Below are 26,305 nucleotides of genomic sequence, written 5' to 3'. Positions count from 1 at the left end.
CTAAAGGTAGAAAGACAATGATATCCTATGCAGTAAACTGCTTGGCCCCCACTAAAGGTGTTGTGTAAGGCAAAAACACAATGGATGACAAATCAACTTTGCATGAAGAGTCTGGGACCTGTCCCTATAAATATACTACATTTAAAAATAATTTGCTATATGGTTCTAGGGCTGCCACAGACTGCAATTCTGACATTTATTTAAATGAAATAATAACAAAAGATCACAAGGGGTGTCCATGTAGCTTTGCTTGGCTCCTAGTAAAGGTGATGAATAAGAAGTTGAGGTATAAGTAAAGGATGGGGGGTATAAGGTTTTATGGTCATGAGATGGTTTAGATGGTGACAATTATTAAAAACTATACCCTTACAACTGATAAAAACAGATATAATATCACTAAATCAGTGATTTATTACATTGGTGGGAAGTTAATGTAATATTTTTTTAACCTTCTCACCAACATAATAACTTCCTGCAAACATAATAATTATTACGTTGGTGGGAAATTGGGTTATTACGTTGGCAGTAGGCAACAGTTATTACGTTGGTGGGAAATTATTACGTTGGTAGGATTATTACGTTTAAAACGTACTGATTTTGTGCCAATTTTTATTACACTGGTGGTTTATTACGTTGGTGGGAAGTAATTACATTGGTGGGTGTTCCACAGCACACCAATTGTTGCTGAATAATGCTATGTTAATATGGCCAGTACTTTATTTCCAAAAGTGCTTCACTGCGGTTCTCATCAGCATACCTGAGAGGTAGACTGCACTAACAAAGCAGAATGGAGTTTTCTGTATAGGAATTGGTCGAGCTCCCAGACAAATGAGAGCACATTGTTAAATCCAGGCTCCAGGCTGTAAGCACCACTCATCAGAATGCAGATGGAGGCTAATCATCTGTTTGTGTTTTCATTTGGAAATGTCTTGGTGTGACAATGGAGTCTGTCCTCTACAGGGCTCCAGGCCCCAACCTCAGTATGATTGTGTGTGCCGTACTGGAGCGCACAACAACTGACACACAGCCATGATTATCTGGCTGCTCCTTGTGGCACGCAAACAACAGCAAAACATCCTTGTTTGCAAACTGATGGGACAAGCACAAGGACATAGACAGCCATTTTGAGAACACACACCTGCAGCTACACCAACAACTGTTGCCTGCAAGCTCTATGGTTAGCCATAGCTGTAACTGCATGTTTGTCATTGGACGTAAAGGTTTACTTGTAGGATGCATCTACAGTGTAATAGCCTAGGAGAACCCAGACGAAACCGGCATGGGGCGGTCTTTATATGATGACAGATAGAGCAGTGCATTCAACACAGCCAATGGCTGCGCTGGTGGCGATAGATAGGGTATGGATATGGATGTGTATTGTTTTTTTGGAAGTGAGTAAACCACTGCATTTGAAAGTTTACAATAAAGACTTGCTTGCTGCACTTCTGAAACAATTTGGTAAGAATCAAATGCACCAATTTAAGTTTAATTTCAGTTGTAAGTCAATGAAACCTTTGCATACAACCTCTCAATCTGAATTGAGATTTAAGAAGTGGTCTGGTGTAAACCAGACTTTGCAATTCCCCCATCATGTAGACATCCAGATGTACAGTATAACCCCCATATAACTGTAACCTTGAAAGCCACACATCACCGAACTTGCACAAACCCTTTTCTGCTCACATCGCCCATTTCTGTCTTTCTTTTTTGTATCGTGTAATATCCCTAATGTGGCCAGAGAGGGGCTTTAGTACCTAAAACCACCGTACTTGTCTCTATTTATATTGAATTGTTTGTATATTTTAGATTTTACCATATTACGTTAACTATCTAAGTGAAAAGTGAACATGTTAGTATAGCATCACATGAGGAGCCTTGAGGAATTGCAATGCAATCTATTTGGACTCTACAGCAAAAAAAAACGAATTGGGCATTGGTTCCATATGTCAACTTGTACCACCAAGATGCTGCCAATAGAGGGCAATCATGTCCCTCTAGACATTGGTGAGTTCTGTATAATACAGGGTGGGTGCTGAACAAGTGAATAACATAGCTTCAGGGTTGGGGTGTGCACAAAAGCGCAGTGTCATTGACTGTTACATTGGCTTGAGAGCATTTTCCAAATCTAAGGCGACAGTGTAAATAGGGAATGTCTGAGGGAGAACAGGAAGTTGCAGGCAAGCACGGCCAGGCTGCCAAGGTATCGGTGGGGCAGATTAATGCTGTTTGAGTGATTGATTACATTATGGACTGAAGTGGCACAATGGAGTAGGTTAACATGAATAAATCATTTGTCCAAAATTAGTCCGACACCTCAATAATAGATCTATTTCAATAATGAAGATAGTAGTTTAAGCTACTGCAGTGTCCTCATTTTACCGCGAATGGCTCTGTTTTTTTATTAATTAAGACTGAAATATCAATTAAGTAACTGTCAACCACTGTTGAACCGACGCATCCTTTTCTATGTTTAGTGGTCATTACACAATAAACACATATGACTAGAAACAACTTAACAATGTAGACAAACCACAAAATAATCTGATAACAAATGATGCAGTCATACATACAGTATAAGTCATTAAACCATTTGGTCTTGATAATCCATTGGAAAAACTCTCTTCTTGAAACACAAGATTGATTGATACAGCCTGTGGTAAAATATTTTCATTTCTATCCTCCATATGTGTTGCACTACATTATGTTTTTTATAATCCCAAATCCATACCCCAATCCAAATTTCTAAAACTGCTGACATGCCAGTAATGTACTGTAAGCAGCTGTGTAATGAATAATTAAAAAGTCTGACACATAATGAAAAAAATAGCTTACCATAAACCGTTTAAAACTTTATGAAAAACTCCTTCACTTCCATCTCAGGTTTTTATTGATACAATAGAAATGGTGAATGTAAGTCTCTGCAGTATCTGAGAGCCAAACAGTATGCACCCATGTGCACCGATGTACTCACCCATGAGTACATCGTTTATTGTAAGGTCTTTGGTCTTCATCTCTGTAAATCATTGAAAATATGAGATCTAAAATGATCTGCTTAAAGTTGCAGTGTAAAAGCTTGTTGTTAATTTTGAATTTACTCAAATATACTGGTGTGATTTGCTAATTGCATGCAGACTTCAGAGCAAGTGAAAGAAGGCATACGTGACAATACATTCCCCAAAGACAGAAAAACAGCCATAGTTTGCAATTCTGCAGTGAGTTTGTTTGAAAGAGTTTGTTTCAATGGGATACACAGTTAGAACAAATAAAGATATAGACATAGGCAAACATATATTTGAGCAGATTGGCACTGTTGTCGCATTCTAACCCAACATTCTGTTATGATTCTGCTTTAATGTATACACCAATGTCTAAAGTCTTGGTGTTAAAATGTATTATGCAACTGATCATGACATTACATTGAGATGATTTAAGATGATGTCTTTTATGTACTTCAAGGTGTAACAGACCCTGTGCAGTAGTTGAGGACAAGGAGAAGTTCTGACTTGTCTGTGCATGCCTCCAACCGCATGTTTGCAGTACTCTGTTCTTTTGTGCCTGACTCAACTGCACCCTAGGGGGAAAGAGCCATAGTCCAGTGTATTCCATTGAAAATCAATGGAAGCCATCTGCAGGTTATGGTGGATATAACACTTAAGTCTAAGTGTAAATGGCCACATCATGTGTTCTCTACTCTCTGACATCATGGTTGTTCCGAATGTAAGGCCTCTATCCACTTGGTTACCGCTCCTCTCATCATGCCATCACCTGAGAGGATATGGTGTGTGGGCTATTGGATACAGCAAAGACAACCGGTGGGCTGCAGGGAATATGTAATGTCTCAGAATGTAACATCTTAGCTTATTGCATGACCTTGGAAAGCCATATTATATAGGCAATGAGGACACTCCACTGTCACTGCTTATTTGAAATTCAAAGTAAGTCATTTGTGGATGCACAGAGATGAACACATTGTAATTCTTCTCCCAGCAAACATCTTAGACATTGTATCCAACAAAAGCAAAATAATTAAAATAATAAATAATTCAACCATTATTCTTCACCCTGTACACCATATCTTAGCCAAGTAATGTTTCAAGAGCACCTTGATATAAATAGCAGATGAAAAACCTCCAATTACGCCAGCCTAGTAAGTGAATTACGTACTATAAATCAGTTTTATCCGTGCCCTCAAAATTGTTAATTAAATTAAGTACAAAATGGATAGCTTACTGGAGATGAAACAATCTACCACACTCAAACACATGTATGTGTTTTTTATGTGATGTACAGCTAATTCAGTCCAAAACCTATTGTGGTGAATAAAAAATTTCAGTTGTAGGTAAGGGACTGCTGTAGCCTAGAAATCTAGACGCACCCTAGCGGCAGCAGATTACATTGCCAGAGCTAGTCTAGCAACTCTGTTGGCTTGTGAGCTGGAAAAATTAAACTTCTATCAGGCCAATCAAATCGTGTATAGAGACGTTAGGCGGGCTTAACATAATGATTGATGGCAGAGTTGCAAACGGGTTGGCTTGAATTCCCTGCTACTTGAAAACAAAGAAAATGGATGTTGCTGTTGGCGAACAGCGTGACACGAATTAAGGTTTTTTTAAGTTGGCAAAAGTTTGAACTAGCCAACAAGCTCAGCTGGTGGGAAAACGCATGGGATTGCGCTGTCCTTTTGCGTGCAGAGGGAATTTGAAAGACAACCGATTATCCCGCCCTTCGGACTGAGCACTGCCAACGGTGAGTGCCCAGACCATACATTTTAATGTGGGTCTGGCTCGTCAGGCTAGGACTGCTGCTCTTCAGGTGCCGTTTCACACACCTCCTTGTCCATGGGACAATGTGTTCTAGGCCATGTTCCTCACTCACTCAAAGAGAATCACTCCAAAAAAAAAATCCAATTTCTTCAATGCCTGGAGCCTGTTGTAGGTACTGTATTTCCAGACAGTCCTCCACCACTACCTTACCATAGAGCATGATAATGGAATCTGTTTCAGTTAAACTATGTGGACTCATTACCGGACCAGAGGGGTAACTAGCGTGGTAGCTAATGTTAGCTAAATACTTCTTTAGTGTCCACAAAAGAATGTGAAATTGTCTTCATCTAATGCTGAAGGTTTATTTGTAGGTTCTGTCTTGATTGTGAATTCTTGTCCTCACAAGCTGCAAAATAATCCTCAGCAGTATGACGTGATAATTTATCAGCAAGCAACAAAAACATACATTCTGCTCAAAGTGTCATGGTAATGCTTGCCGGTGAAGGGGCCTCAATGGGATTCTTTTTAGACGGACCTTGCCAACAGGTTTGTCTGGGTTCACCTAGGCTATGGTAATGCAGCAATATGCTTGGGGCAGCCGTAGCCTACTGGTTAGGGCAGAGACTTTCTAATGAGGAGACACAGCACTCAAAAAATGTTACATAGAAATGCATGGGACTAGTTTGTAACGCCAATATGGCCGTGTCTACACATATCACACCCCTTCCGCGGCAAAACGTCGACATGTGAATACATTGAGCCAATCATGTGCTGTGTTGTGAATACATTGAGCCAATAATGTGGTGTGTTGTGAACACATTGTGCCAATCATGTGTTGTGATCTTGCTGCTGGAGCAAGATTGGTGTCTTGAAGCCTTACGCACGCGCATTTCTGCCGAAACAGATGCCCAATGAGTGCCCAAAAAGCGTTGCAATATGGCCGCCGAGTGGAGGGACTTGCCTAAAAGGACTTTGGTTAGGGCTTCGGGCTTGAAACTGAAGGGTTGCCAAATCGATCCCCGACCAGTAGGAAAAATGTGGGCAAGGGAAGTGGTTGAGCACTGCTCTCCCATGCCCACATCCACGGCTGAAGCACCTAACGCCTCACTGTAGCAAGGCAGCTGAACCCCTCACTGCTCCGGGTTAATGTGTGCTTCACCTCACTGTATGCTCATTCATTGTGTGATTCACTAATTCATGGAGGGGATAAATGCAGAGCTCAAATTCCTTGTAAGAATGTAAGAATAGCCACCCAGTGTAGGTGTGCTCCTCTGCTCCACTGAAATCCTGTGGTCAATGAAAATAAATAGAAAAGTATGTCCTGTTTAGATGCATTAAGGTTTTATAGATTATGTGAGTTATCTTTACATTTTAAACTTAAATCAACACTAATTGTGCTCACAAGTGTTACATGTATCTGCAACACTTGGAATGGAGCAAGACTGAAGAAGAAAGTGGGAGGGAGACAGAAAGTGAGAGGTGGGAAGAGACTGAGCATTAAGAAGAAAGACAGTGACAAAGAGACAACAAAAAAAGAATAACAGATTGATACATAGAGAGGGGTGGGAGGAAGAGATAGAGGAAGTCAATAGCTGATAAACATTTGGACTCTTGGATTAGATGCCCAATGTTGACAAAGACATTAAAATCATCAATCCAACAAAATATCTTGATGTGTTCACAGCATTTATTTTCGTTGTGGAGGAGGTCTTAGAAAGTCAAACGAATGATGGCAGGTCAAAAAAGGTTTGTTTTCAATTCCAGATCCCGGTTATCTTCCACTCACAACAACAACCGGCGCATAACAATGAGACATAGACTGAGCGGTTTAAAATGTTAGACAACAGCGATTTAATGGTGAGGGATGTGATTTTCTACCCTAGACCTACCAAACCCCGGTTTCGTCAACTGATGTCAAAATGTGCAAAAAATCTCAGTATCAAAAGTGAAATACAGCGTTTTCACATCTCTGGCTTCAAGCTGAGAGCTCTGCCAGACAAACATCCAAGCAGTGCAACATTCACCTTGGAGCAGCATGTTCAGTAAACAAGGTACTGTAACACGGTCATAAAAAGCCCCGTAGTTCTCCCAGGATTTAAGGACATTATCAACGTTGCTAAACCAAAATAGTCCACATTCTCTCGATGTACAAACAAATCTTGCAATAGGCTCTATGTACGACTCCATTTTTGATTTGCTTGTACTGGCATAACAACCTCCTGTTTACGTTATACAAATGGCTTTTTTCTGTAGTCATTGTCCTCAGGACCTCGATTCATGGTAATGTAGACCAACTTTGTGAAAATGTTGAGTGCCACTCACTCCAGCAAACAGGAAAAGGGTTTAAAATGTGCTTAACCTTAATCAAGCAACTGGTGTTATTGAACTGTTTAAATAACTTTAGCTATGTTGTTCAATTAGAAATAGCCTACTATGGCCCCAGCTGTGGCCCAGCTGGCTGGGACACCTGCACCGTACGCCGGCGACCCGGCTTCGATTCCTGCCCCGTGGTCTTTTCCGGATCCCACCCCGACTCTCTCTCCCACTCACTTCCTGTCATTCTCCACTGTCCTATCTGATTAAAGGCATAAAAAGCCCAAAAATATACTTAAAAAAAGAAATAGCCTATTAAAACTGACAGTCAAGTAATCTTTCAATTTCTGTCATAGCCTACTGTGTACAGTGTAAACAAGAAGTGATTGCCCAGAAGGAAGCAAATCCAAAATCGAGTCCGGCATGGAGTGCAATGACAACTTTATGACCGTACAAATCTTATACAAGATCGTTTTCCTTGACTTGACCTACTATAATAGTAAAGACATTATACAAAAATATAGCTGCAAGCAGCAATGAGGGGGCCAAGCAAAATAGGCCGGAGTAGCCACGGTTACAAGATAGAACTCAGCAGACACCCGGGATCAACAGGGCTGAAACAGGGCTGAGTATTGCCACCGCCTCCGCCAGCCAGCAGCCCCCCCCCCCACCTAATCACCCCAGCCCGCATTACAATTAACTGGATGGAACATGTTGTCATCAGCAACATGAGCGTCCTCCTAATGGGGTCATGAATCTATGTAGTAAGTTTTGTTATGATACATGGCAGGGTTGCTGAGATATGAGCTCACTTCCTGTTTGGCGGCTTCGCCACCAATTTCGATTGGCGGTTACGGCCGAATGATTTTGTCAATTGTTCCAGAGAGCAATATATTGATAGGATATGGTCTGAAGATGGTCTGTGCCACTGTTGGTGAAGATCAGATGAAATTTGCGACCTGTAAAAACTTTTTGATGTTTTTGATTAAATCTAACATGGCGGACGAATCAATTACGATGACATCACAAGTTGGCCTGGGTCGGCCTAAGGACCTCCAACAGTATTACCAGACACCACTAGTACATTTTAATTCCAAACACAACAGCAGCTACAGGCCAAAAGGCATGTTTCTTAATTACAGCGCCCCCTAGAGGTCAAAGGTCACCAGAATTATTGAGTGTCCCCCTGATTGGGTCCTCAGTCCATGCACCCAGTTTGGCTTTGATACATGCAAGGGTTGCTGAGATATGAGCTCACTTCCTGTTTGGCGGCTTCGCCGCAACTTTCGATTGGCTGTTACAGCCGAATGCTTCTGTCAATTGTTCCAGAAAGCAATGCACTGATAAGGCATGGTCTGAAGATGGTCTCTGCCAATTTTGGTGAGGATCCGCTGAAATTTGTGACCTGCGAAAACTTGTACGTGTTTTTGATTAAATCCAATATGGCGGCCGAATCAATTACGATGACATCACAAGTTGGCTTGGGTCGGCCTAAGGACCTTCAACAGTAGTACCAGACACCACTAGTGCATTTTAATTCTAAGCACAACTGCTGCTACAGGCCAAAAGGCATGTTTCTTAATTACAGCGCCCCCTAGAGGTCAAAGGTCACCAGATTTCTTGAGCGTCCCCCTGATTGGGTCCTGAGTCCATGGACTAAGTTTGGTTATGATAGATGAATGGGTTGCTGAGATATGAGCGCAAATTTCGATTTGCTCTTACGTGCGAACGGTTTTAGTTCCGAAGACAAAAAGCAATGCATTAATGAGGCATGGTCTGTAGATGATATCTGTGAAGTTTGGTGTCGATCGGACAACATTTGTGACCTCTGATACGTTTTAAGTGATTTTGATGAAATCCAAAATGGCGGAAAATCCATCATGGCGGAAAATTACGTCATTAGGGTGCGTTGAACTCGGCTTGGTACAAGGATTCCAATGATACCTCATTTTTGACAATCGGGTCAACAGGTCAGAAGTTACGTGCGTGAACGCAAGTCCAACTTTGGCCTGTTGGTGGCGCTAGAGTGCGGGAGGTGCCGACATGAAACTTGGTGACATGAATCATGGGACTGTCCCTTCTCAGTGTGCCAAATTTCAGAACTTTTCACCAGACGGTTCTATGGGCTGCCATTGACTTCAATGGCGGAATAATAATAATAGGGAAGAAAACGTAGAAACACAATGGGGGCCTTCGCAGCTTCGCTGCTTGGCCCCCAAAAACAACTTAAGTTCAGAATTGCTTGTGATGTATTTTGGATATTCATATCCCTTACAACAAGATGTTGTGGATTCACCATGGAAAATCAGGAGAAAAATGAGCGTGAAGCACCACCCAACTGATGGATCTCTAGACAGAAAGAGGTGAGGTGAAACGGGAGGGCTGAGATTGAGGCCTCTAGTGACTTCCACTGGCTTTCAGTGGGCAGGTTAATCAGCATGGCAGAGCCCTGATAGAAGCACATATGTCTTGCTCCCCCCTCCACAAGGCTAATTATGAGCCCGGTGCACCAGATGCTCAGAATTCAAGTAATCAGAATAGCAGGGCTTCCATTTTGACAGACTACCGCCTAATTACCAAGACAAAGGCCATACTTAACACTATTGTAGAAGGCGAAAGTGACCATGATTTATCAGTTGATTTTCTTCTGGACCTTCTTTCTTTTTTCCTGACACATTCAGGATAAGACAGACATTTTAAGAAGTGTGATCAACACATGAAGCAGCCCCATCTGTCTCCCCATCCAGGCTCAATTCATTCATCCCATCATTTTTCACATCACTTGACTTAAAATGCCTAGCCTTGCCTTGCCCCAAAGGTTCACCTGTCAGACAATGTGCAGTTAAGACGACATGTGATGTCTACAGCACGGAAATGTGGAAAAATCAGTTCAGCTCCTGAATGCATGAATACATTTTCTCAATTGGTAGTATCACTTTAGATTGCCAGAGCACAGTTTTCACTGGCATTTCTCTGTCAATGGGTTTTAAACAAAGTAAAGGACTAAAGCAAACGATTAGGAAGAAAAAATGAATAAAATTGATGGCCCAGATTATCTGGAACAGAATTTACATTTAAATGTAAATATGAACATTTGGAGAGTACAACCCCAAATCAGAAAAAGTTGGGACAGGACATAATCTATCTATCTATAAAGCAATCTATGGGCCAGGACCTAAAAAATCACATATCGGTATCACCTGAGGTGGCAAAATCTACCAATGATTTTTGTAATCCTCCATGCCTGAGGGACATTATTTGGTATGATAACCCTCTCTAAGTGGTAGCTTAGTTGTATTTTTCCTAGCTTTTATACCTGCACACAGTGAATTATACAATACAAGCCTATGTACATATATGGGTGCCTCAAAGTCTGGAGGAAGGTGGGACATGTCTTAATCCATGTTATATCACATCTAGATGACATAGGCTTGTAGAAAATATAAAATTTAGATAGATGATTTAGTTTTTCATTAATGATGCAGGCTAAATTAAATAAAATGTACACATTTTCGCCTATATAATACATTAATATATACATGCAAAAGGATGGAAAAGGGTGGATCAAGTCCAAACTCATGTTTTGTGACATCTAGAGAGTATGGGCTTTTAAAAAATATATGGATTAAATGGCTGAATAGGCATGTTTGGCTTTGATAGAGACCATAATGTCTTGGCTGCAAAAATGGCTCAACATAGGCTACAGTGGAATTTATAGGTGGATGTGCTCAAACGTTTGAAGACAAGATTAATGAGGACTCAAAAATATATTTTTAATCTTCATCACTATCATCATATTCATCCAGACTGGCATTAACAGTATGTTCTCCTCATCCTCCTCTTCCTCCTCCATCTGATTGCTACAAGTTTGTAACCTACACAATTCCGTGCACTTTAATTTGTTTGAAAGGCAGGAGCAGTCAGGAAGTTTGCAGGTCCGTACACATTTGCAGGCCAAGTTAGTTTCATCTTTGTCTATGTCTGAATCTTCCTTTGTGTACGCCCTGTAGCAAGATCTATGGTAATGGCCTTCTGCTGCTACTAATGGCGGCCTTACATTGTACGATTTTGGTCTGTTTTCATAGCCTAGAAATCTAGACGCGCCCCTAGCAAATTACATTTGCTGCCAGGGCTACTGTTTTCACAGTCGGCGACTAAATTTCCAAAGTCGGACAGAAATCATGGGAGTTGTACTGGAATCGCGGCGCGCTCCCGTCAACTAGATCGTTATGTGTAAGGTACCAATCTTAGCGGTTTTAAGTCAGTCGGAGTCAGTCCTTTTCTAGTTTTGCCGTTACGACAATATCAAACATGTTTAGTCTTTCTGACTGACTAGTCTTTCTAGTCGTGGCTCATGCAAATAGTGACCTCTCTTCAACAGCAAACAGGAAGGGGCCAAGTAGGCGACAGCTGTAGCCTATAATTATTTGTTATCTTATAATATTTGTCATTTCTTATACATATGTAGTCGGCTCTTTCACGTGACAGAACAACTCTATATCGGTTAAGGATGTCACGCATGAAACAATGCTGCAGAAACATGAAAATACGACTTTGAGTTTATAGGCTATAATTTTCAGTTCCTGTTTATCTCTTGCACGATGGGTAATAATTTAAAGGAATCTAGTTGCAGTCTTGTAAATAGTGACCCTGCAAGAAGATCCCTTTTCATTGCAAAATCATAGTCTGTGACTTAAAACTCTACTACTTGTCTTTAGATGTGAGAGGGTCTGAGACTGTAGTCTTTCAAAACATTTTTCCAAATCTTTCCAAAGTCAGTGTAAGGAGGGCTTTAGTCACGACTGGCTGGATAATACTCTTTTGTAACCTTTCCTGACGGCTGCTCTTCTGATTTTGTCATCAGGTCTTAACTCTGCGCATTTTGTTAGACTCTCTTTTGTCCTTTGACCTTTCAAATACTTGCTACATTTGTCACAAAATACAGGTGCTGGTCATATAATTAGAACATCATGAGAATATCATGAAAAAGTTGATTTATTTCAGTAATTCCATTCAAAAAGTGAAACTTGTATAATGTATACATTTATTCCACACATACTGATATTTTTCAAGTGTTTATTACTTGATAATAATTTTGATGATTATAACTGACAACCAATGAAAAGCCCAAATTCAGTATCTCAGAAAATTACAATATTGTGAAAAGGTTCAATATTGAAGACACCTGGTGCCACACTCTAATCAGCTAATTAACTCAAAACACCTGCAAAGGCATTTAAACAGTCTCTCAGTCTAGTTCTGTAGGCTACACAATCATGGGGAAGACGACCATTGACACCTTGCACAAGGAGGGCAAGACACAAAAGGTCATTGCTAAAGAGGCTGGCTGTTCACAGAGCTCTGTGTCCAAGCACATTAATAGACACCCATTCAAAAATGTGGGGGAGATTCACAAAGAGTGGACTGCAGCTGGAATCAGTGCTTTAAGAACCACCATGCAGCAGACATAGGCAAGACATGGGTTTCAGCTGTCGCATTCCTTGTGTCAAGCCACTCTTGAACAAGAGACAGCATCAGAAGCGTCTCGCCTGGGCTAAAGACAAAAAGGACTGGACGGCTGCTGAGTGGTCCAAAGTTATGTTCTCTGATGAAAGTAAATTTTGGTCCCAGAGTCTGGAGGAAGAGGAGAGGCACAGAATCCACGTTGCTTGAAGTCCAGTGTAAAGTTTCCACAGTCAGTGATGGTTTGGGGTGCCATGTCATCTGCTGGTGTTGGTCCATTGTGTTTTCTGAGGTCCAAGGTCAACGCAGCCGTCTACCAGGAAGTTTTAGAGCAATTCATGCTTCCTGCTGCTGACCAACTCTATGGAGATTCATATTTCATTTTCCAACAGGACTTGGCACCTGCAGACAGTGCCAAAGCCAGAGCCATAGAAAAAGAGAGTTGCGACACTCTTTTTGAAGTCGCCGCCACGTGGTTCACGTACGCTTCAACAGTTCCAAACAGCTCTTTGCGTGTCGTGTTATTTCAATGGGATGGACAGCAGCGAGTGCGTTATTGAACGGGAACCATTACAACAACGACAACCAAACACGAGTGTTATTAGGTGTTAGCATGCTTACATTATAGTGTCAATTATATAGTTTGAGTATAATTAGTTTGCAACATCGATCTAAAATATGTTCTTTGGTAGTTCTAACATTGAATGTTTGTTTCCTTGCTGGACATGAGCTGTTATTGGATTCCTACATTTGCCTGTATCACGCTACATATACTTTACTTACATTGTCAAAACGTAGGCTATGCATTTTGCATCCTTTTTGTGTGTGGACATTAGATCCAGTGTCCTTTTCAGTTCGTTTGGTGAGATGAAGATGAAGGTGCCCCCCCCCCCCCCCAATCTACCACACAACTTTGATCATTGTAAGACTAGCAATAAACGTCTATCAAATATATGAATGGCATTCAGTAGCCTAACACCTTAAATTTTAAAAGTTTGATCAATGCATTAAATCTGTTCAGTTCTTTTAGAGAAATAGCATAAAGGTGGCCACCACACGGCCTTGGTAACATTTTAAGACTAAGCCATAAACATGTCAAAAACACATAGGCTAAATAAGAATCAATAACAACTTAAATGTGAAAATTTATTTTATAGATAGATTAATACTGCAAGATAAGACACCCACTGTTTCATTAACACACTTGTAACTCAATAAGCAATCAACTATTTCAATAAAATACTTATAACTTGTATATTTCAGCGGGCTGGTGAGACTACAGCATGAAAAGGATGACTGATACATGTTAGGTTTTCAATTGAATTTTTATTAAGTTTTCAATGTGTGTTTAAAACAATAATAGGACCAAATGCAAAAAAGACTGGGAGGAAGGTATGGTGACACTGCAACATAAAAAGGAGGTCTGACACTCATTTAGGTTTCCAAAAAATAAAAAGATTTCAGTTTCCAAAGTTTGAACAAAACTTGTGTGTGAACTACACAAAAGACACAATGTGGAAGGGATGTAGCCCTCCGTGTACTCTGTACACCTATAAGAGGGACATGGTAAGGAGGATGCAACATTTGGCTGGAGTCGGGAGTGTTATGGGAGGTGTGGAATATGCTGGATCAACACAACTCCATTTGTGTAAGGGCCCCATCGTGTGGACCTCAAACATAAAAAATTATCTTATCTAACTATTCCAGTCATATATCGCACACCCTTCTTGTCCTCTGCATCCTTGGTCCTGGATAAGCAGAACAGGCACAGTGGAGAATGGAGGGAGAGAACAAAGCAGGTAACACTCATGTATTACTTGGGACAACACATTAAGTAAGTAGCAGAAACCTAAGCAAGAGGCCAGCAAGAGTTTTACATACCCATACACAGCCAACCATTTGCAAGGCTGGTTGGGGGTGCCACAAGTCCACACAAAACTATAACAATAACAACATGAAGAATGATTTTGTTGGGGATTACTTTCAGAGTGATCTATGCCCTACTAACCTGACTACACTTTTCAGTTATCCAAAAAAAGACATTTGTCCTACTTACAAGATCACTGACCTAATGAAAGGCAATGCCCTCTTGTCACGTCAGTCTCTTCCATGCAAACTTCGCTATGTATTTGACAAATTACTTGGCAGATAATGCAATCAAAATTATTACACCAAGAACACCAACACGAAATGTAAAATTACTGAAAACTAAATGTACTGAAACCGATCATCAGTTGGAGCAAAAACTCCTCCTGTAGGCTACAGACGCTATACTGTCCCACGACCACGCTCGTGCCACACCCGCCTACAGCTTGTGCCACTGTCCCGTTTGGAACAGTGATAGTGGCACAGGACTGGGCTGGCAAGGGACACAAGAGCCACGCACCAGTAACAACAACGAGTCGTTCACAAGTCGTGGACACTAGCCTACTTCATGTCATGTTCAGCCCATGGTTCAGTTCATAACGCCATAAAACTCGCCATCTAGCAAGCTAATCTATATCAGGTTTAAAGACAATAATCACATTCAATTCCTCCATTTTTCACCTGAAGAGCGTTAATCACAAACCCATTGATAACCAGCACATCTGAATATAGACAGGGTTGCCAACTTTGGGTGTTTGGCTGGAGTGAGATTTTGTGAAGTCATAGTGCGTGTGCGTTAAATTTTTCCCTAAACCTAATTTGAAAAATGTCTGTCCCCTGACTCTTTTGTTATGTATAATCCCTGATTTAGGCCTATGTAAAAAAAAAAACTAATAGAATGGAAAAGTTTCTTCAAAATGTACAATTAATTTATTGATTGCACTTGAAAACAACCAGTGTTTTTACCCTGTGGCATGGGAGGATTATGAGCCTCTGCGCCCCTGGGCACGACATGAAAAGGGCCGCCCTGCCCATCTGAAAAAGGTAGTAGCTCAGCAATTCTAGGGGGGTCCGGGGGCAGAATTTTTAAAAAAAATAACCCCTTAAATGATGACCTCTGGCAAGTTTTGTGGACAGAAATGGACAGATTGAGACTTACAAATATGAATGTGTGTATGAGTGTACGTATGTATCAGGGATGGAAATAAAATATTTTTTTCCACCTACCATTGTGGCTGGCGGATTCCAAAATCTACCAGCCACTCAACTTTTTTACCAGCCACTAGAGATGTATGAACATTTGATGAAAAAACATGACCAAAATGATCATGGTTATTGGTATTATTGCGATATGATTAAAATGTGCTGACTTTTTTTCTAAACCTACCATCAATGTTGGACAGAATTGGCCTGTCCTTCCGGTCAACAGAACAGTACTAGTGTCATAAAAGTGGTGTGGTCCACTGAGTTCTGGAGCCATCCAACTTTATCTAACTCTATACTCCTATCATCTAATTTTAATATTATATCTAGGCTATATTTAACATTTATTTTCTATTTGGCCTGTTATGAAATCATGCATTGCCCAATTTAAGCACACTTTTTTTAAGACACTTAAATACATGCATGCTTAGCATTTTGTGAAAATAAAAATTATGGCTACATAGACAAACTCTTAGCTATGAGCTGTATATCCTCTGATTTCAATATTTACAGATATATAGGTATTTAAGCACAGCTCAGTTTTAAGACACTTAAAGCCCAAAGTTGGAGACAATAAATTTGCTACCATTTCAAAACCGGATTAGGCCTACTCTGGAACTAACAGGGGATTGCATTACACCTTTGTGTTCGGTAAACTCTGCTGTTTATTCTGGTTTACAGTTTGTAGTTGAACGGAAAGTGTGTGAGATATTCCACCTATATGAATTGAGATCAGCACAGAGTTGTAGAGTAATATGATTATTTCTTGAAAGTTAATTTTCTCGCGAACCGTTTATCACAGCAAATAGCGGCTATAGCACCGTATAAAAGACGAGAAAAAGTTATTTTATGTGATATCTGTGTGATGACTAGGCTAGCCTACTTTGTGAGTAGTTCAACAGAGAAGAATGGGCGGCCACACTTCGCGTCCGTCTGCCTCATAAGTCTAAATAGCAACGTGTTCTGTGAAGGTGTCGCGATTAAAATAGTCAGCGAATCAACAGAAAACTGCGCTGTAAACGTTGTAGGCAGATATTAGACCTAGCCTAATACCTGCTGTTGGTGTAAAGACATGTATGTATGTCTTAAACTCTCCTGTTATTTATGACCGCCGCGCAGCGAAGCGGCGGTCATATAGGTTTAGTCAGATTTCTTTTTTTTTTTTTTTTTTTTTTTTTTCTTTTTCGCATGCCCAAATTTCCGTCAATGATTCCCGGGACACTGAAAGCCCGGGGTACACGAAACTTGGTGGACATGTAACCACACATGGATAGCATGGAACCATCGTTTTTCGTTTTGATCTGTAGCCCCCCCGCTGGACTGGACCCCCGAAAGGAGGGTAGGGCAGACACAGTTTTCTGTGAATATCTCGAAAACCGTAGGGTTTAGGAGGACCATTTTTTTTTTGTATGTTGATCTCAAGGGGCCATGTCAACCCATTCCATAACCACTCATTTCATGTATAGCGCCACCTAGTTAAACACAAAAAAGTAAAAATGAGGTGGTGTAATTGAAGGTATCTGTGACCTAACATAGTCAAAACTGCACGAAATTGGAAGTGTAGGATCATTATGACACCCTCTGTATGCACGCCAAGTTTTGTGGAATTCCGTTCATGGGGGGCCACACAATAAATTAATTTATGTTACTATACACCAACTGGCCTGTAGGTGGCCGGAGACAGTTTTCTGTGAATATCTCGAGAACCGTAGGGCCTAGGAGGTCCACCTTTTTTTTGTATGTTGGTCTTAAGGGGGCATGTCAACCCATCCCATTACCACTTATTTCATGTATAGCGCCACCTAGTTAAAAATTAAAAAGCAAAAAATTAGGTGTTTTCATCTCAATATCTCTGGCTGACAAGGTCAAAACTGCACGAAATTAAAAGTGTAGGATCATTATGACACCCTCTGAATGCATGCCAAGTTTTGTGTACTTTCGTTCATGGGGGGCCTTACAATAAAATAATTTATGTGTACATTTAGTGACGTACACCAACAAGGATTCCCGGGACACTGAAAGACCGGGGTACACAAAACTTGGTGGGCATGTACCCCCACATGGATAGCATGGAACCGTCATTTTTCGTTTTCATCTGCAGCCCCCCCGCTGGACTGGACCCCCCGAAAGGAGGGTAGGGCAGACACAGTTCTCTGTGAATCTTTTATGGTATGTTGGTCTCAAGGGCCCACATCAACCTGGCTCATAATCACTCATTTGTGATTTGCCCCCCCGGTAAAAAATGAAAATCAGTAGGATTAAAAGAAAGCCAAAATAAATATTCATCATCATCATCATGGCTGCATTTTCAGTATTGGCGAGAAGTAGTCGTTTGTCCACTAGATGGCGCATCGTTGCAGTGAGACGTAATTTTGTTGGAAGTTAAAAGTGGATTGGAAAAAACAATGGACGCTTCATACAAGGACTGTAATTTACCGCAGCGAACATCTAATAAGGATAGGACGATGTTCACATTAAGTGTAATTCCCATTTCTTCTTGAAGCCGAAATAAATCTGAGGATGTTTATCGGACATGCTTGGTTTTTACTGCAGGTACGTTAATCTTGTAATATCAACTAGAAAAGCATTTCCTGAAGGAAATACAGTGCATGAAAATGCAAAAAATATGATGTCAAATATCATACAAAGTAAAAACAAACTATATTGGTTGCTAGGTAGATGAGGTTTAATATAGTTGGAATGACTGAACAGTTAAATAGGTGGATAGTTTATATAGGTAAATGATTTACTTGGTAGATAAGGTTTAATATAGGTGGAATGATTGAACGGTTAAATAAGTGGATACTTTAAATGGTTAAATTATTTAGGTAGATAGTTGACGATAACTGACACTTGGAATGGCTCTAATGTTTGCTAGCAGTTATGCTAACTATGTTAACAAAGATAATAATGTTAACCAAGTTACTATGCTAACTAGCATGCTAACAATGTTAAAATGCTAAGTATGGTAACCATGTTACTTAGCTGACTTAGCTCATCATTTTAAGCAGTTTTGCTAAAAATGCTAACTAGCATGCTAACCATGTGACTTAGCTAACTTAGCTAATCATTTTAAGCAGTTTTGCTAAAAATGCTAACTAACATGCTAACTATGCTAACCATGTTACTTAGCTAACTTAGCTAATCATTTTAAGCAGTTTTGCAAAAAATGCTAACTAGCATGTTAACATGCTAACTATGCTAACCATGTGACTTAGCTAACTTAGCTAATCATTTTTAACAGTTTTGCTAAAAATGCTAATTAGCATGCTAACATGCTAGCATGCTAACTATGCTAACCATGTGACTTAGCTAACTTAGCTAATCATTTTAAGCAGTTTTGCTAAAAATGCTAATTAGCATGCTAACTATGCTAGCATGCTAACTATGCTAACCATGCTACTTAGCTAACTTAGCTAACTAGCTACAGTGGGTAGGAGTCATAGTTGATGACAAGTAACAGTTACAATGGCTGAACAGTTAAAAAGTTCAGTAGTTTAAAGGGTTAAATTGTTTAACAGTAAAATATTATAGTGAGGACTTTTATTTTGAAACAGTTTTTGGCAGAGGAAGCAGTTGAACAGGATGTGTAGTCTTAATAGGGCCAGTTTGTATGCTTAAAGCCTGAGACTGGCAGTTGGTCCAGGTGGCCCGAACACCTGCCATAGGATTCTAATTGCTTAACGGCCGTATTGTGATGTCATAATCATAATGTTAAGTCAATGGGGAAATTTTGATAGTTTTTAATTAATAGTTTAAAAAGTATAAAAGTTACAAAGCTGAAAAATACATAGCACCCATGTCCTAAGTAAGACCTACGTAACATAGTTTGAATGAAGTTTCTACGTTAAACGGTTGAAGCTGCATTAAATGCGTTAGAAGAAGAATAAGAACTAGAAAAGCATTTCCTGAAGGAAATACAGTGCATGAAAATGCAAAAAATATGATGTAAAATATCATACAGAGTAAAAACAAACTATATTGGTTGCTAGGTAGATGAGGTTTAATATAGTTGGCATGACTGAACAGTTAAATAGGTGGATAGTTTATATAGGTAAATGATTTACTTGGTAGATAAGGTTTAATATAGTTGGAATGATTGAACGGTTAAATAAGTGGATAGTTTAAATGGTTAAATTATTTAGGTAGATAGTTGACGATAACTGACACTTGGAATGGCTCTAATGTTTGCTAGCAGTTATACTAACTATGTTAACAAAGATAATAATGTTAACCAAGTTACTATGGTAACTAGCATGCTAACAATGTTAAAATGTTAAGTATGCTAACCATGTGACTTAGCTAACTTAGCTAATTATTTTTAGCAGTTATCAATGTTAAAATGCTAAGTATGCTAACCATGTGACTTAGCTAACTTAGCTAATTATTTTTAGCAGTTATGCTAACTATGCTAACCATGTTACTTAGCTAACTTAGTTAATCATTTTTAGCAGTTATGCTAACTATGCTAACTAACATGCTAACTATGTTAACCATGTTACTTAGCTGACTTAGCTCATCATTTTAAGCAGTTTTGCTAAAAATGCTAACTAGCATGCTAACATGCTAGCATGCTAACTATGTTAACCATATGAGTTAGCTAACTTAGCTAATCATTTTTAGCAGTTTTGCTTAAAATGCTAACTAGCATGCTAACATGCTAGCATGCTAACTATGCTAACCATGTGACTTAGCTAACTTAGCTAATCATTTTTAGCAGTTTTGCTAAAAATGCTAACTAGCATGCTAACATGCTAACTATGCTAACCATGTGACTTAGCTAACTTAGCTAATCATTTTAAGCAGTTTTGCTTAAAATGCTAACTAGCATGTTAACATGCTAGCATGCTAACTATGCTAACCATGTGACTTAGCTAACTTAGCTAATCATTTTAAGCAGTTTTGCTAAAAATGCTAACTAGCATGCTAACATGCTAGCATGCTAACTATGCTAACCATGTTACTTAGCTAACTTAGCTAACTAGCTACAGTGGGTAGGAGTCATAGTTGATGACAAGTAACAGTTACAATGGCTGAACAGTTAAAAAGTTCAGTAGTTTAAAGGGTTGAATTGTTTAACAGTGAAATATTGTAGTGAGGACTTTTATTTTGAAACAGTTTTTGGCAGAGGAAGCAGTTGAACAGGATGTGTAGTCTTAATAGGGCCAGTTTGTATGCTTAAAGCCTGAGACTGGCAGTTGGTCCAGGTGGCCCGAACACCTGCCATAGGATTCTAATTGCTTAACGGCCGTATTGTGATGTCATAATCATAATGTTAAGTCAATGGGGAAATTTTGATTAGTTTTTAATTAATAGTTTAAAAAGTATAAAAGTTACAAAGTTGAAAAATACATAGCACCCATGTCCTAAGTAAGACCTACGTAACATAGTTTGAATGAAGTTTCTACGTTAAACGGTTGAAGCTGCATTAAATGCGTTAGAAGAAGAAGAAGAATAAGAAGAAGCCTAGGAAGAACAGTACAGTGCATTTTCATGCACTGTAATAAGAAGAAGCCTAGGAAGAACAGTACAGTGCATTTTCATGCACTGTAATAAGGACCTAGGTAATGTTACCGTTAGCGTTGGTTGAGTGATGGAGGCATTTGATTTATTGCATTTGTAGAAAACTATAAATGCGGTTATACCAAGCAAATGTATAGCAGCACTGTTTGTATCTTTCGACTGTCATTTATTGCACGTGCTACAAAATCATTCTGTGCAATGGAAGATTTACCAACGTTACACCGGTCTGATACAGTTTTGCCTATACATGCGTGAGACGGAGACGCCTGTTTATTTTGTTTTAAGTGCGTGCAGGGTGTGAGAGGGGAATCGATGTGCTTTGATTACAGCTTGGTAGTTGTAGTCTGTGAAATTAAAAAGCACGTGTGTGTGAAGTATCCAAACAATGACACCTTCATTTCATTATGGCTGCTTTAGCAAAACACCTTAAGCTACTGTGTAGTGGGTCCCATTTAGAAGTGGCTACTTCATTCGCGCTTTCCTTGACTCATGGAGCTGCGTGAATGTTATTACAACTTTTCGCCACGATATGACAGTTTAAGTCCGCTTGATACTGTAAGGCGTAAGCCATTGGTTTCCAAAGGAGATTTTATTTGTGTCGCCAGCATAGCCTATTGACAATTTATGTTGTAAATAGGCCTACCTTATAATCCTACCTGTAGCTTAGGGAAGCTAACAGCTTTCTATTAGGATCTAGTTTGTTAGTTACCGTTTTTTCATAACTCCCTGATGCATTTTTGCATTTAGAATAGCCAGAGCGTGTATATCTCAATCGGAAAATTAAACAATATCGGGTGCCTATGGACTAGGCTGGGTGAACCCAGCCTGATCTGCCCGCTATCTATTTTTTGATTTCTTAAAAGATTGAGCTTGGTCTGATGAAAGCCAGACTAGCCATGGACCTCAGTTAAACAATGCAAGGGAACATGAATCAGCCTATATTTGCACTAACAATAACGGACAAAAGCTCTTCAACTTTGGCCCGTTAAAATGTGTATGAACAGTCTAGCGACGCATTTCATCAAGGCCCATTTGGACATGTCAGTTATTTGCACCACTGGTTAGATGTAAAACAGCATTTCGTTTCAGACTAGGCTACTGTTACTTAATTTGTGCATTAACAATAACGTTTCAGACTACTGTTACTTAATTTGTGCATTGACAATAAAGTATTACATGAACTAAAGATGACTAAAATCTTATGTAGAAGAAGAAACATTCACAAAAAATCCATCCATCCAAAAATGACCTTTGTTTTTGATAGCTGTTGAAAACGGCATGGAACTGACAGAGATGTTTTTGTTTAAAAATACATAAAAAATAAATAAATAAATAAATAACATTATGCTGATACCTTTTGCTTTTCCCAAATACAATGTAGCCTACAGGTGTAAGTGACCTTTCATCAATCCAGTTGCAATGGATGAACTGTGATGAACTGCCCTACTTGTGATTGTTTAGAGATTTTAAAGGTTTTATAACAATTCTACATCTTCTTTGGCTATTCTACAATCTATTCACCTTTTCAGCACCAGTAGGGTACTTTCTGTGCAGCCGCACACACACACTCAGGCATGCCAAACAAGCATACACAAAAGTTTCAAGAGTGGGGGATGGAGTAAAATATGGAGACAAATTGAAGTGTGATTTATTTTCGCGGAACGGATGTACAGGACTGAGCGGCGGTCATATTTTGTACCGCTATGCGGTACATCTAGTTAGAAACAATGCTGTGGTCTATAATCTAGTCATCAACAAAAAAATTAACGGATTGCAAAAAAATAAAAATAAGAATATGGATTTGGCGTGACATTTCTTGCGTGTGTGTGAGAGATTGGTGCTGAAAGCGTGAGTGTCACGCCAGATGCGTGAGAGTTGGCAACCCTGGCTAACGTTACACTAAGCATCACATCAGCAAACATGAATTTGATAAAATCCCTTCCCTAGTTTGTAACGTTATAGATTAACGTTAAACTCAAAATGTATGTGCTACATAATTCGCAGCCATGCTCAATTATGTAGCACATACATTTTGAGTTTAACGTTAACAACACTTTTCCCAGTTTATGAAGTTGTGCGTCTTTGAGCAAAGTAACTTCATAAACTGTATGATATGTTGCCTTAGACTACGGTAGGCTAATGCAGCTACTGCTAGAGACTAGATAGATAGATTTTTAGTCATCCCCAGATGTATAACGTGAAGTCGTGCATGGATGTGATGTCTCCGTCCTGCAGGCGGTAGCCAGAGCGCTCTCAACTCCGCTGACATGTGTGAATAAACAAACGTCCCCCCCATGTCCCCGGTATAACGTTATTGTCGGGTCCTTAGGAGGTATTTGAAATGACCAAATGCAAATGTCATCCGAGGGACCTGACGGTGACGTCCCCAGAAAGTCCTGCACCGGACGTCACGCAATAACCAAACGATAACTTGCTCCAGACGTCAATAAGGTCACCGGAACGTCCGCTAGAGAACATGACATTCGGGACCAATCGGGGACGTCGTGAATGTCGGCATAAGGTCCGGGGGACGTCCCATGTTTGTCGGGCATTGAATCAGCATTACAATCCTGACAAAAACCCAACAGTGCATGAATATCGATAAGAGAGATATCGAAACAACATTGGTTTATAGTTTATGTTGCCATAATCGATAGAGCATCGATACATAGTTCACTAAAAGATATTGAAAAGTCATGGATTTGTGGTTTACTGGGAAATCTTAACGTGGTGATTGAAAAGTAGTGACCGCGCGACGACGTTTCAACTGTCCAGGAGATCATTTTCAGCAACAGTTCAGTCAGACCAACGGGGGTGTTCAGCTCTCTGTCAAGTTCACTCCTCCTTAATGGTAAGCAAGCATTTATTTATCAAACGATAATGTTTTATTGTAAAAGTGTACTACATTAAATTCGGTCATGTTTACAGTCTATGTACATCATAGTGTCTGACTTACAAACTCATTCAAATGCTAGGCTGGCTAAATGTACTTGCTGTTGTCAAATTAATGTTTAGGCTAACTTACATTATGGCAGTTCATCATAATGTTAGGTTAACGTTACTTGGCAGTCTGATTTATAATTAGGTCCTACCTTTGTTGTCAGTAAGTTACAGTTTATTATACTCATGATAATAAAATATGAAGTAGTGCTAGGCCTACCGGTAACGTTAGCTTCTGGCTACTGTCAAAATTATAGGCTGAAGATGTGCTGCTGGTTAACGTGGAGATTTAGCTAACATTTATGTAACTCCTGGTGATCATATTTTTGTGTGTTTAATAGGCTAACTTTAGCAATACTGATATAAGTTAACTTTAAGTCATATCTGACTAGACTGCTATCATTAACCGTTCATTGGGCAGCAAAATTGTTCGGACGAACAGAGCTGCCCGAATGGCTGGTGCTGCTAGCAAACACGGCATGTTCAATGAGCTCACCCAGCTTGCGAAACTGAATTATTCTAACACATCTTCAGCCTGGCATTATGACAGCAAACTCAACAAACATATATAATATATATTCTATGATTATTCTAAATTTTCAATTATAAGTAGCCTTCAGTTTCATTTGAACATATTTATCTAACACTGTCTATCTCTTTTTCTTCTGTTTCTGTTAGGTGCCACTTCACTCTGCTACTGGATGGTGGAGGGCTAACTGCGAACGGGTGGTCTATGAATGCTATACTGAATGGATGGCAGGGAAGCACAACACACGTGAATTTCTAAATGAAGAAGAGTTAATAAATGCACTTGATTTTCAAACTGATAAGTTGTCAATGGTTATTTATGCACGATTGTGTAGCCTAAACCAGCCATACTAGGCCTAGTCAAATTTATCCTGTATATATAATTTCAACGTTTCAATATTCATTTTAATTGAAATACCATTGAAATTCCGTTGATCTGTAGTTGGAATTTCAACATTGCTTCAATATTAATAGAGGGTGCAAAATGTTATAGGATCAATGTTGAAGTGCGACGTTGACTCAATGATTTTAACATTGACAAAATAATGTTGATTTAACATAGAAGAAGTTAGAACTAGATTCAATGACTAATTGCTATCTGGGGCATCATTCCACAAAATGGTTTGTTTTCTCTATCATCAAGTTATTCAATAGGCTAAGCATATAGACTCAAAACAGCTGTTAGGATTATGTAATTTTGATTTGTAAAAAATGCCACATGCAGCCATGCTTAAATTCTGCTCACTTCACATTTATTATATTATAATACAGTATGTAGGCCTATTCATTATTGAATGCTTGAACCTGGAATTAAGTTTTTCACTATCCTATTTTTAAAGCAGGCCTACCTGCAGGCATGTAATTGGACTACAGGAATAGCATGTTTGAACGGGCACTGCACTAGTATTATTAAAACATTCAGAGAATCCAGAGAAACAGAGAACAAGGAAAAGAGCTGAAAAACAAATTGAATGGCCGTGGTCTTTTGGACCTCAGATGGCACTGCATCAAAACCAGACCTGTCATTAGGCTCAAGAAAACATCTGATAACCTGACGAAATACTAGGGGGGGAGTAGTAGAACAACCGGCTAAATTCGGACTTCCATATGACCGGTTATGTCGTTCAGATATACGGCCCCACTAGTGGGGCTGTTAAGCTCAACGATCTTGCTTTTTATGAAAGAAACATGAAACTTTCAGGGTTTGTTCTTGATGACCTAAGCTTTCATTTTAGATCTGGAGGCATTCTCAGTTTGACCTCTGAGGTCAGATAGAGGTCATTGACCTCTGTAATATGTTGTGACACTACAGGTGAATGGGGTAAAACATTTAAATGATAGATATAACCATGTAACTTTCTCAGTTGATTACTCATGTTAAGCTAAGAAAAAAATATATTGAAAGTTTTTTATATTTTAATGTTTAAATATGCAAATTAGGCCTTATCTCATTACAAATGCGCTAATTTGCATAAATTAAAAAAAATTGTCTGATAAAGCCAAGCTCAAAATATTTTTTTCATTTTGTTGTCATATGAGATGGGAAAAGAATTACTGAAGCGTTTATGGTAGTGCTGTCAAACGATTAAAAATTTTAATCATGATTAATCACTGAATTCCTATAGTTAATCACGATTAATCACATATTTTATCGCATGATTAAAATTATATTATTTTGCATTTCTGAACTTTCCAGGAGTCCATGT

General features: G+C 39.4%; 1 long non-coding RNA gene across 1 annotated transcript; it reads left to right on the top strand.

The window, feature by feature from the left end:
• Positions 1-23,890: 23,890 nt before the first annotated feature.
• On the top strand, positions 23,891-24,898 carry LOC121709313. Its single transcript, XR_006031907.1, has 2 exons — positions 23,891-23,982; positions 24,750-24,898. It is a non-coding gene; the product is annotated as an uncharacterized LOC121709313 (long non-coding RNA).
• The last annotated feature ends 1,407 nt before the right edge of the window (positions 24,899-26,305 follow it).

Source organism: Alosa sapidissima, chromosome 5 (genome assembly GCF_018492685.1).
Source record: "Alosa sapidissima isolate fAloSap1 chromosome 5, fAloSap1.pri, whole genome shotgun sequence".
NCBI classification, from domain to species: Eukaryota; Metazoa; Chordata; class Actinopteri; order Clupeiformes; family Clupeidae; genus Alosa; species Alosa sapidissima.
This window is presented reverse-complemented; position numbering and strand designations above follow the sequence as displayed.